Genomic DNA, 20,939 nt, shown 5'->3' with positions numbered 1-20,939 from the left:
CACTTTTGGGATAAAGGTTTTAGATAACTAAATAAAAGCTGATCATTGTAAGCACCCTTGAGCTAGTGTTAAATTATATGTCTCAACCCTCTAACTGCTACATCCGCAGAACAGCTTTTGCTGTTGAAAAACAACAGACTTATGCCGCGTACACACGGCTGGACTTGCCAACGGGCTAAACTCCTTCTGCATTTCCGACGGAAAGATTTAGAACATGTTCTATATCTGAGTCCGTCGGAAATGCCGACAGAAAAAGTCCGATGGGGCATACACACGGTCAGAATGTCCGACCGAAAGCTCCCATCAGACTTTTTCTGTTGGGAAGTCCGGCCGTGTGTACGCGGCATTAGTGGCAGGAACACCAGGTGTAAATAAAAGAAAGAACACCTAAAATAGTAAACTAATGCAGCCATCATGTCTAAAATTGGTAAGCTGAAATACAATGAATGTTTGCTACTTTAACACTTTCAATACCGGGCACTTTCACCCACTTCCTGCCCAGGCTAATTTTTAGCTTTCAGGGCTGTCGCACTTTGAATGACAATTTAGTGGTCATGCAACGCTGTACCCAAACAAAATTTTTCTGTTTTTTTTAGAGCTTTCTTTTGGAAGTATTTAAACACCACTGAGTTTTTTATTTTTTGCTAAAAAAAAAAAAACGAAAATTAAAAAAAAAAAAGTTTTTCTAAGTTTCTGTTATAAAAGTTTGTAAATTAGTACTTTTTCACCTTATCTGATGTGCACTGATGAGGCTGCATTGATGGGCACTGATGAAACTGCACTGAGGGGCACTGATGAGGCTGCACTCATGAGATGGCACTGAAGGGCACTGATGAGGATGCACTAATATGCAGCACTGATGGGCACTGATAGGTGACACTGATGAGGAGGCACTAATATACAGCACTGATGGGCATTGATAGGTGTCACTGATGAGGAGGCACTAATATACAGCACTGATGGGCACTGATAGGTGTCACTGATGAGTAGGCACTAATATACAGCACTGATGGGCACTGATAGGTGTCACTGATGAGGAGGCACTAATATACAGCACTGATGGGCACTGATAGGTGTCACTGATGAGGAGGCACTAATATACAGCACTGATGGACACTGATAGGTGTCACTGATGAGTAGGCACTAATATACAGCACTGATGGGCACTGATAGGTGTCACTGATGAGGAGGCACTAATATACAGCACTGATGGGCACTGATAGGTGTCACTGATGAGGAGGCACAAATATAATTGATGGGCACTGATAGGTATCACTGATGAGGAGGCACAAATATACAGCACTGATGGTCACTGATAGGCAGCCTTGATGGGCACTGATAGGTGGCACTGATAAGGAGGCACTAATATGCAGCACTGATGGCCACTGATAGGCGGCACTGATATGCAGCACTAATGGGCACTGATAGGCAGAACTGGTGGGCAATGATAGGTGGCACTTATGAGCACTGATAAGCAGCACTTATAGTCACTGATAGGCGGCATGGATAGGCGGCAATAATGGGCACTGATTGGCAGCACTGATGGCCGAAACTGATGAACAGGCACCGATGGGCACTGAAAGGCAGCATTGACTGTCATCGCTGATGGGCACTGATTGACATCACTGCTGGGCACTGACTGGCATCAATGCTGGGCACTGTTGGGGCTCCAGTGATAATCAGAGCATTGATTATCTGTGTAGACCTCCCCTGTGGGGAAATGCCGCTGATAGGCTCTCCTCACACTGACATTCCTCTGACACTGACAGTGTGTAAGGAGAAGAATACTGATAACCAGCATTTCATTCTTTACATGTGATCAGCTATGATTGGATCACATGGGTAAAGAGCCTTGTGATTGGCTCTTTACTGAGATCGGTAATGTGCCATGTCCCAGGGACACAGCGCACCATTGTTCGCCGTGCTGCCTGTCCCCACAGGTGTGCAATCGTGGTGAGAGTGGGACAACGTCATATGACATGGTCCCACAACGAGAGAGCCATCTTGCGCCTGTCAATTGTCACTACAGCGGGAGGGAGGTAGTTAAAATGGAACTCCAGCCAAAACCTTTTTTCTTACATTTTGATAAATTGAGGAGGGGTTAGAGATCATTCAGAATTTTTCATTGTTATCTGAGTTTCTTTTTACTACCTAAAGTAGCGAAATGCCACCTCTGGACGCACCAACACTCTGTGCTATTAGATGGGTCCAGTTTGTGTGGGGCCGATACTTGGCAGAAATGTCAATCCTGGAGACACACTGGGGTTGATTTACTAAAACTGAAGAGTAAAAAAACTGGTGCAGCTTCCAGGTTTGAGAGTCAAAGCTTCACTTAAGCCCAGGTTCACACTGACAGCGGGAATGAAATTGTGCCAGTTTACCTGAACGCGTACGATTTCATTCCCGCATGTCAGTCTCGACTTCGGGGGGCGATTTCAGAGACATCTGTGCAGGTTGCAGGTCCCCAAACACTTTTTATGACAATAACTTGCATATTAGCCTTTAAAATTAGCACTTTTGATTTCTCCCATAGACTTTTAAAGGGTGTTCTGCGGCATTTGAATTTGCCGCGAGCACCCCGAATTGTTCGCTGTTCGGTGAACTTGCGAACAGCCAATGTTCGAGTCGAACATGAGTTCAACTCGAACTCGAAGCTCATCCCTAGTCCATAGCAACCAAAAAGGGTCCCTTTATGTCAAAAACAGTTTTAGACCAGCTAGAAATCAGCGATAATAAATTAGAATCACTTGCAGAATTGAGCGATAGTGATTCGTGGGAAAGTAATGACAGCGACAATTCTGCAACTGAGCAAATTTCAGTGTTTTTGATTTGATTACATTATTGAATAATTTTTATTATTATTATATTATTATTTGTTCTAATTATTTATAGTTATTTATTATATTATGAATGAATGAATGAATAATTTGTAAAGCGCTACAAATTGCGAACTGAATCGCCTCAAGGCGATATTATAATTTTATGATTTCGTGTTTCAAACTTTATCATACCCGAGATGTCTACTGACTCTGGTTTGCACAGATTTAAGTGAGTTATTCCTAAGAATTACAGGCCTACATTATAAAACGCCAAATTTCCATGCAAAACAATGTACGGCTTTGAGCATCAAAAATCTGACATAATCATACCGTCAGGGAGGTTAATTAAATCTCCCCTCTTGTCTGCTGAAATATTTACCTTCCTCTTCATTCCAGTGATCTTCACTTTTTTCAGATTCAGAAGATTTTGCATGGAAAATACTTATTTCTTTTCTTACCCTGCATGCAATGCCGCAGCCCCGTTCATGTGTACTCATTGTGGCCCTTAGCAGTATAGGAATGATCAAATACACAAAAAAAAAAAAATGTAATCAATTAAATGCCCTTAAGAGCACCCCAAAAAATACATCTTCTAAATTTATTTATTTTTTTTTTTTAATAAACAAGTTTCACCTAAGCAGCCCAACGAGCGAAACTGCCAACAGCAGATTCTGTACTCTAGTCAAAATCACTCCACTCGTTCCTATAAAAGATCATTTTAGGTAAAATAATACAACAACAAAGCGACGAGCTGCAGAGCTGAAGATCCAATGCAGTGACCTCAGCAGTGGCCCAAGGGATGCCAGCGTTATCAGGACCAAGATCAGTGCTGCAGCTTCCCCAGCCTGTGCAATCATTGTGTGAGAAGCAGATTTGTCATTAGGACTCTGGCATAGCATTACCACCACAAAACTAAAATTAGCAAAATGTCAGAAATGAAAAGATTGATTCACCCAGACGCAATTATCATTTAAAAGTGCTTGATTGAGGTGCTGCAGTTGGGTGATTTATTCTGCATACCATATACATAATTAAAGTAGTGGAGCGGAGTAATTTATCAATCTAGTCTGGAGGCTGGAGGTTGAGGAGCTGTATATGTTTGTTTTAATAAAATATGTTCAGGCTGCTCTTCACTGGAGGCCGCCCTATACTCCTCTGTTTCCAAGAGTGAAAGTGATGATTGTATGAAATCATTGCTGGCCATACACTGGTAGATTTTCGAAGGAAGGTTTGTACAAAAAATCTCATCAGTACATTCAATAATGTCAACGGAGACTTGATGAATGTCATTCGAAGGAGTACTTACAATTTTCGTTTGCTTTTAACATTCAATTTCAGTCTGGATATATATTCCTGAACAAAAACCAAGCACGTTGTTTGTTCGAGAAAACTTTTCCATCCTGCTCCTTCAAATTTTCTCATCACTATGGTCAAACATGAAAGCTGGTTTGACCTCACTAAGCATTAGAACAGGGGTCTCCAAACTGCAGCCCAGAGGCCAGATGCGGCCCTTTGCTTGCCTTTATCCGGCCCTTGGAGCACTATTCCATCCACTGACACCAACAATGGGGCACCATTCCTCCAACTGACACCATCAAAAGGGCACAATCCTTTCCATTGACACCAACGTTGGGGCATTAGTCCTCCCACTGACACCAAATATATGGTATTGTTTACTCTCGCTGGACACCTGGACATTTTTTACTCCCAATGGCCATGGTACAGCCCCCTAAAGTCTGAAGGACAATAAACTGGCCCCTTGTTTAGAAAGTTTGGAGACCCCTGCATTAGTACATCGAATAAACATACTGAAAACAATCATTTTTGAACAAAATTCTACTAGTGTATGGACAACCTAAAGTGTCAATAAACCCACATCATAAAAAACTATTAATAAATGCTGTATCACATGCTGTTCATACTTAGTCACTATGAGATTCATTTTCTGTATTCTGCTAAAAATCTGGTTGATCCTGCTGCTCTCTATATCCACCTTGTGTTCAGGTCCCCAATTTAGCTAGGGATTTTACAAAGCAGTGTTGGCAGCTCTGCACATGCTCAGATTTCAGTGAGTTTCTATGCTGAGCATTTCCTCCCTATCACATCTGAGCAGCCTATGCGACTATAGAGACACACATGTGGGCGTGTACACAGTGGTAAATGACAGCCCTCTCCCCTCCTCCATGCTCACTAACCAGCTAAACACAATTGGGGCCCAGATTTTGAGAGACTGTCCCTGATTTGGAACAAAGTCCCTCTGTCCATATTTCCTCCCCATTTGTCCCTCATTTTGTTCTGATCGATATAGTTGTATATAAAATGCACTTTTTATCTTTCAAAAAAGTGTTTCCCAGTGCTAAACCTTTCATCCAATTTCTAAATTGCTGCATTTGTAAATTTCAAAAGCCAGTATAAAGGAATAGTAGTGGAAAAAAAAGCACTTTAACTAATCTTGTTTTTGTATAATTCTACTTTAAGGGGGTGTGGCAGGGAGTGTGTCCTATGCCTACATACTTTTGCTAATAGGTGTCCCTCGTTCCCATCTCAAAAATTTGAGAGGTATGCATGTAGATTAATGGTGTCTTCACCTCCCTCTTATTCTAAGACACATGCTGGAGGGGTGTGACACAGCCTGTGACTGGCAGAAATCCACCCACCCCATGTTATTTCCACAAAATAATAAAGATTTGATTTCAAATATATATGTATGTATATTTGTATGCCAATTTAAAACAGTTTATTGATATTATTTATTTATTTTTACTCTGAATTCCAAAGGCTGTTTTTCTTAGTTTTTTTTGAGGGGCGGGGGTGAACATGTGACCAGCAGGGTGAACATGTGACCAGCAGGGTGAACATGTGACCAGCAGCAGAGGATTAGAAGCCCCTCTTGCTTATGTTTCCTTGCAGACAGGCTGGGAAACATCTGGGTCATGTGACAGCTATATATCAATTAGGAAAAAGGGTACTTAGATTTTTTTTCAATTAAAATAATTACAGTCCTGTCATGTACTTAGATTTTTTTTTAATTAAAATAATTACAGTCCTGTCATCCACATACTGAAATAAAAGAAACAATATAAATTAAACAGTGTGTGCTTAGTATCACTTTAAGTATGGAAGACATTATACCTTTTTTTTTGTAGCGGACACAACGTTGTAATGTCCATAATGAAGCAGGCCACAAAAAATCAATATGCCTAAAAAACATTGCCTAAATCCACAGCTGCTTTCTTCCCCAGTAATTTTACTTCATACTGGCTTTTTAAATAAATACATAATAATTTAGAAGCCGGATGAAAAGGTAAAAGTATTCCTAAGGGCTCTTTCACAGGGGCAGCCAGAGAGTGGCAAAATTAGAGGTCTGGGCTGCAGTTTTACTGCTCCCAACTTCGCAGCTAATTCTACTATTGCAGCCAGATGAGGCTTACAGATGATGATTACAGCCATGATGCTTTGCTTCACAGTAGCAGTGATTTTAGCTTGGCTTGCAAAGTTTGACAGGTGGCAACGCCTTTCAAATGTGGCTTTTAATGTCAACGGGAGCGTGCTACAACCACGAGTACATATTTTCTGGCTTGAATCTCAGGCCAATTCTGACACTTCTCACATATATGTAAAAATCGGCATTTTTTTCGTTATAAAATTACTTAGAACCATCAAACATTATATATATTTTTAGCAGAGGCCCTCGAGAATAAATTGGTGGGTGTTGTCATTTTTTGACACACGGTATTTGTGCAGTGGTTTTTCAAACACAATTTTTTGGGGAAGAAATACACTTTAATGAATTTTAGTGCACACAAACAAACTATAATACCCAATTTTGGTAAAATATAAACGATAATATTACGCTGAGTAAATAAATGCCTAACATGTCACACTTTATAATTGTGTGCGCCCCTTGGAACGGCACCAAACTACAGTACCTAAAAATCTCCATAGTCAACGTTTTAAAAGCCTTTACAGGTTAGGTTAGCATTTCAGAGTTACGCAGGAGTTCTGGAGCTAAAATGATTGTTTCTCACTCTGGCTTTCACAACGATAATTTACATGTGTGGTGCGATTGGTGTTCATATGTACATAAGTACATATGCGTGCAGACTTACATATGCATTTGCATTTGCACATGAGCATGGGGGATAGGGGTGCTTTCATTTTTTTAAATATTTTTATTATTATTGATTTTATTTAAAACTTGTTTACACTGCCCTTTTAATTTTTTTTATCAGCTTTACTGGTATCAAAACAAATGAACACTATCCCTGATGTTAACAATTAACATGTCAGATCCACTTTACAAGCTCCTAGATTATCCAATTAAGGACGGAGCCTCTTTCTGAGATTTGGTGTTTACAAGTTAAAAACAGTTTTTTTTGCTAGAAAATTACTTAGAACCCCCAAACATTATATATATTTTTTTCTAACACCCTAGAGAATAAAATGGCGGTCGTTGCAATACTTTCTGTCACACCATATTTCCGCAGCGGTCTTACAAGCACACTTTTTTGGAAAAAATGCACTTTTTTGAGTTAAAAAATAAGGCAACAGTAAAGATAGCCCAATTTTTTTTATATTGTGAAAGATAATGTTACGCCCAGTAAATTGATACCCAACATGTCATGCTTCAAAATTGCCCCCGCTTGTGGAATGGCGACAAACTTTTACCCTTAAAAATCTCCATAGGCAACATTTAAAAAATTCAACAGGTTGCATGTTTAGACTTACAGAGGAGGTCTAGGGCTAGAATTATTGCTCTCATTCCAACGATCACGGGGATACCTCACATGTGTAGTTTTCAACACTGTTTTTATATGCGGGCGCTGCTCACGTATGCGTTCACTTCTGTACGTGAGCTTGGCGGAACGGGACGCGTTTAAAACTTTTTTTTCTTATTTATTTTTTATTTTATTTTTTACACTGTTCTTTTTAAAAAAAATGTGCCACTTTTATTCCTATTACAAGGAATGTAAACATCCCTTGTAATAGAAAAAAAGCATGACAGGACATCTTAAATATGAGATCTGGGGTCAAAAAGACCTCAGATCTCATATTTACACTAAAATCCAATTTAAAAAAATTATGTCATTTAAAAAAAAAAAAAAAAGTCCCTTTAAGAGCTATGGGCGGAAGTGACGTTTTGACGGTGCTTCTGCCCCGCAGTGGTATGGAGATGGAGATGGAGATGGGACAATTTTGCCAAGGACCAGGGGGGGGTTTGTGTTGAATGTAGTCTTGGTGATTTGTCGGGTGAATGGCTGGTTTTAGCACTTATATCATCCTAACACCAACACCCTGCTTATGTCATCACTTATATCATCCCAACACCATGCTTGAAATGAAATGTATTTCTACTATTACATTGTAATAATAGACCCCCTCCCTTAGTACAGACCCCCCTCCCTCAGTACAGATCCCCCTCCACTAACTATAGACCCCCTCCTTCAATATGGACCCCCCTCTCCATTATGTATAGACCCTCCCTCAGTACGGATCCCCCCTCCACAAACTATAGACCCCCTCCCTCAGTACGGAACCCCCTCTCCCCTAAGTATAGATCGCCTCCCTCAGTACAGACCCCCCCTCCACTAAATATAGACCCCCTCCCTCAGTACGGACCCACCTCTCCACTAAGTATAGACCCCCTCCCTCAGTATGTATCCCCCTCTCCATTAAGTATAGACCCCACTCCCTCAGTATGGACCCCCCACTACGTACAGACCCCCCCACAGTACTGACCCCCTCCCTCAGTACAGACCCCCTCTAAATAGGGACACCCCCACAGTACTGACCCCCTCCCCTTCCACTTGTGATAGTAGAGAGGTGGGAGTCGGAAATGTTTAGGGGGAGGCGCTTTTTACCTTTTTCCTGATCACTGTCCCCTCCTCAGTCCATCTACATACATATAATAATATAAGTTTACAACAGACCTCAGATCAGTGTCCCTCCTCCGGCTCCTGTGTACATGTAAACAGCCGAGGAGGGGGAGGCACCTTCAGCCCGCTCTGCGGTATAAGGCAGGGATACAGCCAAGGGCAGAGCCACGGAGATCGTAACCCAGACTGCAGTGCCGGTGGATTAGTTTCTTTGGGGCTGCCCCCGCTGACAGCCTCGTCCGGCATGGTGGAGAGTGTTAGGCGCGGATTAAGAGAAAGTTAACTTCTCCTCCGCTTTGCATGCTGGGCAGAGTCGCGGTTGTTGGGTCCCTGGTTGCTAGCCACTAGGGATGAGCTTCGAGTTCGAGTCGAACTCATGTTCGACTCGAACATTGGCTGTTCGCAAGTTCACCGAACAGCGAACAATTTGGGGTGTTCGCGGCAAATTCGAATGCCGCGGAACACCCTTTAAAAGTCTATGAGAGAAATCAAAAGTGATAATTTTAAAGGCTAATATGCAAGTTATTGTCATAAAAAGTGTTTGGGGACCTGGGTCCTGCCCCAGGGGACATGGATCAATGCAAAAAAAAGTTTTAAAAACGGCCGTTTTTTCAGGAGCAGTGATTTTAATAATGCTTAAAGTCAATCAATAAAAGTGTAATATCCCTTTAAATTTCGTACCTGGGGGGTGTCTATAGTGTGCCTGTAAAGGGGCGCATGTTTCCTGTGTTTAGAACAGTCTGACAGCAAAATGACATTTTGAAGGAAAAAACTCATTTAAAACTACCCACGGCTATTGCATTGCCGACAATACACATAGAAGTTCATTGATAAAAACGGCATGGGAATTCCCCAAAGGGGAACCCCGAACCAAAATTAAAAAAAAAAAATGACGTGGGAGTCCCCCTAAATTCCATACCAGGCCCTTCAGGTCTGGTATGGATATTAAGGGGAACCCCGGCCAAAATTTAAAAAAAAAAATGACGTGGGGTTCCCCCTAAATTCCATACCAGACCCTTCAGGTCTGGTATGGATTTTAAGGGGAACCCCGCGCCAAAAAAAAAAAAAAAAACGGCGTGGGGTCCCCCCAAAAATCCATACCAGACCCTTATCCGAGCACGCAACCTGGCAGGCCGCAGGAAAAGAGGGGGGGACGAGAGTGCGGCCCCCCCTCCCTCCTGAACTGTACCAGGCCACATGCCCTCAACATTGGGAGGGTGCTTTGGGGTAGCCCCCCAAAACACCTTGTCCCCATGTTGATGAGGACAAGGGCCTCATCCCCACAACCCTGGCCGGTGGTTGTGGGGGTCTGCGGGCGAGGGGCTTGCTCCTGAAAAAACGGCCGTTTTTAAAACTTTTTTTTGCATTGATCCATGTCCCCTGGGGCAGGACCCAGGTCCCCAAACACTTTTTATGACAATAACTTTCATATAAGCCTTTAAAATTAGCACTTTTGATTATTCATGTTCGTGTCCCATAGACTTTAACGGTGTTCGCATGTTCGAATGAACTTTTTTCCTGTTCGCATGTTCTGGTGCGAACCGAACAGGGGGGTGTTCGGCTCATCCCTACTAGCCACCAGGCAGCTCTAGCAACCAGTGGCCAGAGTCTCAGGTGGAGCTGGAGGCAGAACGAGTGCCAGCATTATGGCAGGGTTTGCTCGCTCTGTCAGATTCATTCAGGGACACTGTATTGTCCCGGAATGAAGGTGCCCGGGACCCGGGACAGACCTGCTAATTGCGGGATTGTTCCGGGCAATCCGGGACACGTGGGCACCCTAAGGGGGGCCCTCCTCCGCCGCTGATAAAAGTGATCTTGCGGCCAATCCACCGCAGAGACCATTTTAATCTTGAAGCGGAACGCCCATTGAAGAAGAGGATACCGGGGGGTATGGCAGCTAGCTGCTGCCATAACAACGATATTCCTCTTCAAAGTAGCGACGTAAAACGACGGCAGGCAGTCCGTAAATGGTTAAAAGCTCTAACGAGCAGGGCCCTCTGATTCTTCCTGCATTCAATTGTATTGTAACTGTACTGTCTGCCCTCATGTTGTAAAGCGCTGTGCAAACTGTCGGCACTATATAAATACTGTATAATAATAATAATAATAATGGAGAGATCTGGGGTCTATTAGACCACAGATGTCTCCTCTGGCTTCCAAAGCATCTAATCAAACTGAGATCGGTTTGATCAGCTAAGCTTGCAAATATCAAAGCAAACCTGCAATTGATGAAATCCTTGTTGCTTCCAGCTTCTGACATCACAGAAGAGGGACAGGAACTTCAGTTCCTTCCACTCTTCCTAGGGAATGTGACTGAAGTGGTTGCATCGTTACTTGGCTCCCTGAACCTTCTGCTGCCTGTAGAAGTGTTAGAGTGGCTGTATAGCCATTCAAATCATTTCTACATTCAAGTGATATTGAGCCTAGGTTCACATTGCTGCAGGTTAAAAATAGTGTGAGTTCAGCTTAACTGACACTGGCACCCTAATGCCTACTGCATTAGGGTGTGCACCCCAAAGTTCCAACACACATAAATGCCACCTTCTGTCACAGGAAGGGGGCTCTGGTGGTGGGAGGCAGTCGATTGGGAGCATATTATGGTACACCCTAAATACTGGTGTAAAGTGTTCCTAAAGTTGAACCTAGACTTTTATATAATGGGGGCATTTACACTGGCCACTGGCACCCCCGACCACCCACCTGGTGCTGCTTCTGGATAATGCTAATGCACATGGGGTGATTAGGGTGTGCCCAGGCACACCCGGAACACCCTGTGCGCACGCCTATGGCTGCAGGCATCATCCGGGTATAACCACTTCAGTCCGAGGACATCAGATGACTTCCACCCGGGGGAAGTGGTTAAAACAAAATCCCACTTGACATAAAAAAGACATTCAGGAGGTAGCAGAATTGCTTCCTAAATGCCTGGCAGCCACTAATCTACTGTCCTCTGAAAAGAAATCCACCATAAATTGCTTTTCAGAGATCAGTAGACAATGCCGTTTGTGTGAAAGAACCCAAAAGGCAAAACTTTCTTTTTTATTTTCAGGAAGAGTGTTAAATGGTTATAACCCCTGTCAGGTTTTTATTGCTGTCTGTGTCTCCCTAAAGCTGGCCATACATTATACAATCTGATTGTATGATCTTCTTTAGATTTACCTTTAACAATGTAGTGCAAGAACCAGCCTGATTGGATACGCATCAAATACACTTTTAGCTTTGTCCTTATATTACAATCTATGGAAATTGTACACTCTGATTATATAGTGTATGGACAGCTTTAGAGAGATTCACTCTCTATCAAACATCCTGATCACCTTGGAAGTGAGCATAAATAAAACATTTGGTTTTTCCACCAGAACAAGAATATAGGTGAATTTATTCAATAGCGAGACTTGTTCTTCTCTGCTTTTTGGCTAAGATCTGCCCAATAGGGGTGCTCCACCATCATTCTGACCATTTGGCAGGAATTATTAAGTGTGTAGTATTTCTGGTAGGATTGGGTCTTGAGGGGCCTTGCCCATAGGAAGGGATTCAAACAAAGAGCCCACTGGGTAAGGTGGGGGTCAGTAGTTCTGTACATCCATGGTGTTAAGGGACCCAAGGGGCTCAGTGCCCCAAAGATTTGATCTGCCTTGTTTGGATGAGAGCTGGGAGGGCAGAGAGCCTGCAGTGTTAAGTGTCACCTGGAAGTAGCAACCCAGGGCTTTTCCTAATATCTCTATGGGTTTAGAACCCCACTGTAAGAACAGGCACCAAGCCAAAACATGCTTTGTTTTTTCTGCACATTACCCCATGCATTAGGCCTTTTGGCCAAAACTGGGCCAATTTGTGTTACCATACCACAAGACCTAGCCATTGTATTTCATCTGCACCCTTATTTATTTTTTTCCATGTGTTTTGTCACTGCACTTTTTAGTAGGGTGCAGGTCTTTGGTCTTACCCTGAAGTCTGGGGGAAGGATGTGTGGGCCTTAGGTTCCTTCTTCTCCTGCATGGAAGGGGATCTCTTCTCAGGAGAGCCCCTTACCTAATACTAGGTGGTTGGCTTTGGTTAGCCACAAGAAGAGGAGTCCACCAGGCCTTTTGGCTAAGTGGACCAGAGGGCCTTACCCCTGTCAGGAGTCTTGCATCCCTGGGGATTAGGGAGGTCTTTCCTCTTTGGGAAGGGGCCATTGACGCACTCTGTTTTTCTGTGTGTTCATTGCACCGCAGGCATGAAAAAACTGTCTAAGACAGAATTTCCCTCACATTAAAAAGATATGCGTTCACATCCTGTTAAGTCTACAGGGCAGAAAATGAAGAGAAATGAGACACGGATGGGCACATATATATATGCAGTGTTTGGGTATATATTAAGGCACAGCATTCTTTTCATTTTGGGAGGGTGGGGGAGGGTTATAACCCCTGTATTTTTACATGAAAAGAAATGAAATGAAAGACGATCCCTTCAAAGTGAGGGAATCCTCTTCTGTCACCAAGGTCACCAGAACTAATGTCCCCATTGGGAAGGCTTCCCCTCAGTTCCTGTTCTAGTGACAACAAAATTTGGGAATTTTATTTTCACTATAAGTAAAAATGGTAAACAGGACAAATAAAGAGGGTGAATCTCCTTAATGGGAGCACAGACCACCATAAAAACCTAATAGGTGTTCTAATCCCTCTTCGCTCTATTCAAAAATTAAAAAAGAACTATGGCTTTGTTATGCTTTAATAAATAACCTACAGTCTTTTTTTAATCTGTTATTCTTCAAGTGGTTGTAAAGGTAGAAGGTTTTTTTTTTACCTTCTAATGCATTCTTTTCATTAAGTTAACCCCTTCCCTCCTAAGGGTAAAACAAATCTAAATGCCTAAGCACAATTTTGAAACTTTGACATGTGTTAGTAAAACTTTACATATCATCACAACTACTTTGTGCATCCAGGTAGATTATATTACGTTTTGTCTGGACAAATGGGGCTTTCTTTTGGTAGTAAATAAATGGTAATGGTTATCTCCTGCTTTTTTTTTTTTCATAATCAAAATAAAACTGTCCCAAACTGTTTTATTTTTTTGCTGTGTATTTCTTGCTACTACCATAACCTCCCACCAAAGAACAACCCAAATTAGAGTTTCCTTCTAATGACGATCGCAGTGATGCCACCTATGTGTTTTGTTTGTACCTGTAGTACAGCCCATAAACAATTATGCCCATTTTTCATTTTTTTTTTCCTACCTGTCAAAAAAAATACTGACCCTGTTCATTGACCCTGACCTTGACCTTTGACCCTGATCTTCACCCAAACACTAACCCTGGCACTGACCTAGATCAAACCTTGATTGTATTTTTTTTATTATTTATATTTCTTTATTTTTTTTATGCACACTTTTTTAAGTATCTGTCACCTCCATTCACAGAGAAAGAAAACAAGGGGGACTGGCTTCACAGTGACTGATCACTGTGATAGCCAATCAGAGGCTATCACAGTGATTAGGTGACCCAGAATCGGTAGTTCTGGGTCCCGATCCTTAGTACTCTCCGTGAGATCCCGGTCTCTGGGCGCCATGTGGCATGATCCCAGCACAAAGGGGATACACAAAAAAATGCCCAGTCCAGTGGGGCCGCATATTTGTGTACGGTCGGCGTGAAGGGGTTAAAAAGACCTTCTGTGTTTAATTCTTCCCCAGTGCCCCCCCTTATACTTACCCGAGCATGATCTCGAGCCAGTGATGTGCCCGAGAGCAGCGGTTGTCTATGCTCTCTCTTTCCTTACTGGAAATGGAGGCAGCATCGGGAGCCATTGGCTCTTGCTTCTGTAAATCAGCTAGTGAACAGAGAGTGGAGGTGGGGCCAACCCACCTGAGTGCTCCCATAGCAAGCGGCTTGCTATGGGGGCACTCGGCAGGGGGGGAGAAGCCAGGAGCACCAGTAGAGGAACCCATGGGGAGGAGGATTTGGCTGCTCTATGCAAAACCATTGCACAGAAAAACTAACATATTATTAAAAATAAAAAAAATGTTTACAGTCACTTTAAACTGTCAGGGGTGACGGCTGTCACTGGGGGATCCTGACAGTTTCCCTTTGTTTCCTTATCGAACTGTTCGTGTCAATAGGGTTGCCACCTTTTCTTCAAGTCAAACCCAAACACTTTAGCGGCGCATGGCAATTTTTTTTATAGTAAAACTATATACATATTTTGCTATTAAATAACATTTTTAATCATATAAAGTTAACTACTTAAGGACTAGCCTCGTTTTGGATTTTAGGTGTTTACATGTTTAAAACAGTTTTTTTTTTGCTAGAAAATTACTTAGAACCCCCAAACATTATATATTGTTTTTTTTTCTAACACCCTAGAGAATAAAATGTCAGTCAATGCAATACTTTTTTTTGCACCATATTTGCGCAGCGGTCTTACAAGCACACTTTTTTTGGAAAAAATTCACTTTTTTGAATAAAAAAATAAGACAACAGTAAAATTAGCCCAATCTTTTTTATACTGTGAAAGATAATGTTATTCCGAGTAAATTGATACCCAATATGTCACACTTCAAAATTGCGCCCTCTCATGGAATGGCGTCAAACTTTTACCCTCAAAAATCTCCATAGGTGACGTTTAAAAAATTCTACAGGTTGCATGTTTTGGTTACAGAGGAGGTCTAGGGCTAGAATTATTGCTCTCACTCTAACGATTGCGGCGTTACCTCACATGTTTGGTTTGACCACCGTTTTATTATGCGGGCGCTACTCGTATGCGCTTGCTTCTGCGCGTGAGCTCGTCGGGATGGGGCTTTTTAAACATTTTTTTTTTCTTATTTATTTTACTTGATTTTATTTATTTTTACACTGTTCATAAAAAAAAAATGGGTCACTTTTATTCCTATTACAAGAAATGTAAACATCCCTTGTAATAGAAAAAAGCATGACAGGACCTCTTAAATATGAGATCTGGGGTCAAAATGTCCTCAGATCTCATATTTGGACTTTGCAATTAAAAAAAAATTGTCATTTGAAAAAATGACAACAGAAAAATGTGCCTTTAAGACGTATGGGTGGAAGTGACGTTTTGACGTCGCTTCCGCCCAGCTATGGTATGGAGACGGGTGGGGGCCATCTTCCCCTCACTCATCTCCATACCCAACAAGGGGACAGACGCGATCGCCTCCGCCGCTGCCGACAGCTCCAGTAAGCGGCGGAGGGCACCTCTCCCGCCACCGATAACAGTGATCTTGCGGTGAATCCGCTGCAGAGACCACTTTTATCTTGTAGCTGACCGCCGGCCGAACATGGGGATACCGGGGTTATAGCAGCTAGCTGCTGCCATAACAATGATGTCCGTCCTCAATGTAGGGACGTACATCGGCGTGTGGCGGTTGGCAAGTGGTTAAGGGGGAGCACTGAGAACATCGATGTACGGAGAAGACACTGATGTAAGGGGAAACACTGTGGCCTCTGGTGTAAAGGGGAACTGTGATGTAAGGGTGATGTAAGGGTGATGTAAGGGGTGCTCTGAGAACCCAGATTTGCCTTAGTGTACTTACTCAGAGGCAGGAGAGAGAAGGGGGGAGACTTCAGAACTCTCATCTCCTGAGGAAGGCCTGTGATTGGCTGATACGCATCTAGAAGGGAGGAGCTGATAGTGACGTTCAGCCAGGCACTGTGTATGTGGACACGGCGGTGCTACTCTGGAGGTTTATATGTGATTTTAAAAGTTTTTATCTTGTAAGTGCAACTTGTCTGTTTGGGGGCTTTGAATAAATTTGTATACGGAGAACACTATGGTCTCTTATTATTTACATGTCTCATGGAATCTTGAGCCAAGCTGGGAGGTGATTCATTTCTTTGGATGTTAATGAGCTGAGTTTCCATTAAGAAAAGAGCCGTGTGGATTACCCACAATTGATTGGGAAGAGGAAGTGAGAGCAAAGAGCTCGTTTCGACTCATCTGGGAGGTGAGCGCGCATTTTTACTGGTGGTGGTGTGCACTCCTTTTGAGGATGAACAATCACTGTGGTGGAATTGTGTGGACACACTGATCACAAGAAGAGTTTTTCATGTTTCATTTCTTCATTTTTTCATTTTATGGACTATTCATTTATATGTAGAATGTATTTATTTTAGAGATTTTCACTTTATATTTATATATATTTTTACACATAGCGCTACATTTATTTATTTACTATATAAGCGGCTTGCTATGGGGGCATTTGACGGAGGGAAGGAACCCAATAGCTCTGGAGGGGGACCCAAGAAAAGGAAGATCAGGGCTACGCTGTGCAAAAACATTGCACAGAGCATTTAAGTATAACATGTTTTTTATTAAAAAATAATAATTTTGTATCACTTTAAATATGGTGGCTGCATTAGTTTTCTTTTTTCTTTTTTTCTTACTTTATTTCACTAGATGATCCTGCCAGTAATACTCTTCCTGTCTAAGGATGTCTGCATTCTGGATAACGTAGTAACGCAGACACCTTTGAACATCAGCATTGTCAGTCTGGGGAAGGGTAATGCCAGATAGACTTGACTAACAAACTAAAGCTGAACTCCAGCTAACGCTTTCTAAGCAGTTGGGGGCATATCCCTTGATAACGTGCACACGAAACGCATTGGGAGGGGCCTATGTGCTGACATCACGCCGCCCCGTCCATGTGTTTGGAGCGGCAGCTGCCATTTTTGTTGCTTCCTGGAAGAAGGAATCCATGTTGCCAACATGGTTAACCAAAGGAGACTGACTAAGGATTACTTATTGAAGCGTGTTTATGTCTCATTTCTGGTAAATGCATATTTACTTGTGTTATTCGGTGGATTCCATTCTCTGCTTGATATTCTAATACCTTTGGTGAGCGTATAGTACACCTATAGATTATATACTGGATGGACTTCTTACATATTATGGACTGTTTTCACAGTTGCATATAATTCACTTCACTATTATCTGGATTTTTTTAGATTATTCATTTATTTAATTTATTGTTGTATATACATAATATTACCAAAAGTATTGGGGTGCCTGCCTTTACACACACATGAACTTTAATGGCATCCCAGTCTTAGTCCGTAGGGTTCAATATTGAGTTGGTCCACCCTTTGCAGCTATAACAGCTTCAACTCTTCTGGGAAGGCTGTCCACAAGGTTTAGGAGTGTGTCTATGGGGATGTTTGATCATTTTTCTAGGAGCGCATTTGTGAAGTTAGGCACTGATGTTGGACGAGAAGGCCTGGCTCGCAGTCTCCAGTCTAATTCATCCCAAAGGTGTTCTATTGGGTTGAGGTCAGGACTCTGTGCAGGCTAGTCAAGTTCCTTCACCCCAAACTCACTCATCAATGTCTTTATGGACCTTGCTTTGTGCACTGCTCCAAATCATTTGGTGGAGGGGGGATTATGGTGTGGGTTTTTTTTCAGGGGTTGAGCTTGGCCCCTTAGTTCCAGTGAAGGGAACTCTTAAGGTGTCAGCATACCAAGACATTTTGGACAATTTCATGCTCCCAAATTTGTTTGGGGAAGGCCCCTTCCTGTTCTAACATGACTGTACATCAGTGTACAAAGCAAGGTCTATAAAGACATGGATGAGCGAGTTTGGGGTGAAGGAACTTGACTAGCCTGCACAGAGTCCTGACCTCAGCCCAATAGAACACCTTTGGGATGAATTAGAGCAGAGACTATAAGCCAGGCCTTCTCATCCACATCAGTGCCTGACCTCACAAATACGCTTCTGGAAGAATGGTCAAACATCCCCATAGATACACTCCTAAACCTTGTGGACAGCCTTCCCAGAAGACTGGGGTGCCATTAAAGTTCATGTGCATGTAAACGCAGGCGTCCCAATACTTTTGGTAATATAGTGCATATATAGTTTGTTACTTTTATTAAGCGCTGCACATTTGTTATTTGGATTTCAATCACATGGCTTTGTACAGTCACCTTGTGTGCCAGCTGCTATATCAATTGGTGTGCTTACTACAGTTATTTTATATTTGAAGTTACAGCAAACAGTTTTGTTTTTTTGTTTTTTTTTTTCCTTTTGGAGTAAAGGTTTTATATAAATAAATAAAGGCTGACCACTGTAAGCACCCCTGTCAGTGGTAAATGATTTGTCTCATCCCTCTAACCTTTGCTGGACAGCTTGAAAGTAAGTTGAAAATTACTAGGCAGATCACCAGGTTGAAAATAAAGAAAAAAAAAGTCTAAAAAAAAAAAAAAGAAAACGAACGCAAACACTACATGTAAAGACTGGTAAGCTGCAATATATCACATTTTTTGCATTTGGGTTCAGATACTTTTTAACCCTTGCAGTACAGGAACGTCTTTTTTGTAATTTCTGGAAGTCATCGTTAGATAATACGTATGTATTATATTTATGTATTATATTTATATTTATGTATTATGTATGTATTATATTTATGTATTTTCGTCTACTGAGGTCTATACATCCGGTCAAAAAAAAAGGACACTAAGGAGGAAAGTAGGACAGAGGGATTGGGATCCAGAAGAGGGACAGTCCCTTGAATTGTGGGATGTCCAGTGAACCTTAGAGCCTGGACTACAGGGGAAGAAGGGACATGAGCAGGCACAAGGCTTAAACACATAGAAAACAGAGGGCTCGGAAATGTAATGGGAAGGTGGCGTGGAGATAAAAATAGGAAGCTATCTATCCAGAGGAGGATAAAGAGGAACAGAGGAGTGCAGAAGAGAGGGGGAGTGAACAGGGGAGGAAAGAAGGGAGAGAGAGGGAGGGAGAGGAAGAAAGAAGACAGAAGGGGGGGAGAGCAGCAGAGGGGGAGGTAAGAAAACGACACCTCGCCAGGCACTGAGTTTTAAATCCACTGCCTCTATTCCTCCTCTCCATGTTACAAAGGCTGAGAGCTGCTTTTTTTTTCCCCCATTCGTCTCCTGTCACTTCCTTCCTGGACGACTCCTCTGACTTTCTCATGCTGCCAGCACACAGACACTTTGCTGACTGTACACAGCCATCCCTCCTCTGCCCACTGTTGGATTGAGTTGGTGCTTCACAAGTGAAAGAGTGGAGATCTCCAGGAGTCAGAAGAAGCTGTGCTACATACAAAGCCCTGGTCGCCTGGTCATCATCCCAATGAGAGAAGAGCCTCTGAAGGACTGGTAACCCTCAGCAGATGTCTCATGTAAGTAGTTTTGGTGAGGAGGTCACCCTTCTCTGCACATTAGACTGCCATGCTTTGCTTAGCTGACATTGAAAAGTTTACAGTGGGTGCACTTCCAGGGCTCGCGACAACGACTGAGCGTAGCAGTTTATTCATTTATTATAGATCACCGACAACTTACGTACTGTACGTTCACGTCAATCCTTGCCATCGGGGAGCTTGCACTCTAAGAGCCCTATCTTGCCCTCTAAGGCCAATTACGACAAGGCTCAATTAACAAGCCAACACATCTTTGAAGCTTAGGAGAAAAGTCATGTAAGCACAGGGGAGAACATGCAAACTCCAAGCATCCTGGCCCGGGATCTGAACCAAGAACCCCAGTGCTGCAAGCCAAACGCTTTAATCACTAAGCCACCGTTGCTGCCCTGAGCTCTGTTTTCGACTTTTCCCAGCATGCCGTGACCTTGTTCCACTTGTATCAAGTTGATCATTTTTTCCAAAGCAGATCAAGTTGCATAAGAATATTGTAGTCATTAGACTCACTTCCTACAGGATGTGAACACTGTCATTGCTAAGGAAGCATGCCCCAACACTCAGCAACTGGCACACGGTCCCAAATAGCTTGACATTAGTGTTGTACCTTGCTGGGTGTCACTAAAAGGTCATTTATTGCCACTTGAGCTCTTCAGAAGAACGGAGCTTCCCATGGCACGTTGTCACTGTCAGGGGAAGCAATGTCATTTATTAGGCAGCCTCCTTCCAAAGCACATTATACTATTTTAATTAGACGGCACAATTGCAATCAGCATAGCCAGAGCTCACATCCTGCTTTCTTTTGCAAGTATTAACCTCGTTCTTAACCTTAAAACACCGCCGGTGTTTAATAATAAATAAAGATGATAGCGAAACCGAAGCCTGAATGATTTATATGCTTGAAGGAGCATGTCATGTTTTATTTTAGGTTTCCATGTATAGCTTTAAATCGCTGCCTGAGCGTAGATCAAAGTTAAGAGGTGAAGTGAGTTGGCACAGTGGTGCAGGCAGTGTTTTTTCCCTGATCCTTACCGAAAAGTTTAATATTAAAAGACATCATCAAATATCAGTACAGCGCAGGCACGTGTTCTCGCCTTGACGCATGCAGTT

At 42.5% G+C, this 20,939-nt stretch overlaps 1 protein-coding gene across 14 annotated transcripts in view; it reads left to right on the top strand.

The window, feature by feature from the left end:
* The window catches only part of MEF2C (myocyte enhancer factor 2C), a 363,817-nt gene that overhangs the window by 102,406 nt on the left and 240,472 nt on the right, over positions 1-20,939 (top strand). The window contains exon 1 of one of the 14 annotated variants that reach the window (XM_073624475.1): positions 19,140-19,817. The exons of the other annotated variants lie outside the window; for them this stretch is intronic. The gene's annotated coding sequence lies outside the window, so the exon portion shown is untranslated. Of the gene's footprint in view, positions 1-19,139; positions 19,818-20,939 lie in introns of those variants that run through there. 14 annotated transcript variants of the gene reach the window in all.

Source organism: Aquarana catesbeiana, linkage group LG01, assembly GCF_042186555.1.
Source record: "Aquarana catesbeiana isolate 2022-GZ linkage group LG01, ASM4218655v1, whole genome shotgun sequence".
Classification (NCBI taxonomy): Eukaryota; Metazoa; Chordata; class Amphibia; order Anura; family Ranidae; genus Aquarana; species Aquarana catesbeiana.
Note: the sequence above shows the minus strand (reverse complement) of the source record. Positions and strands in the feature narration are given on the sequence as shown.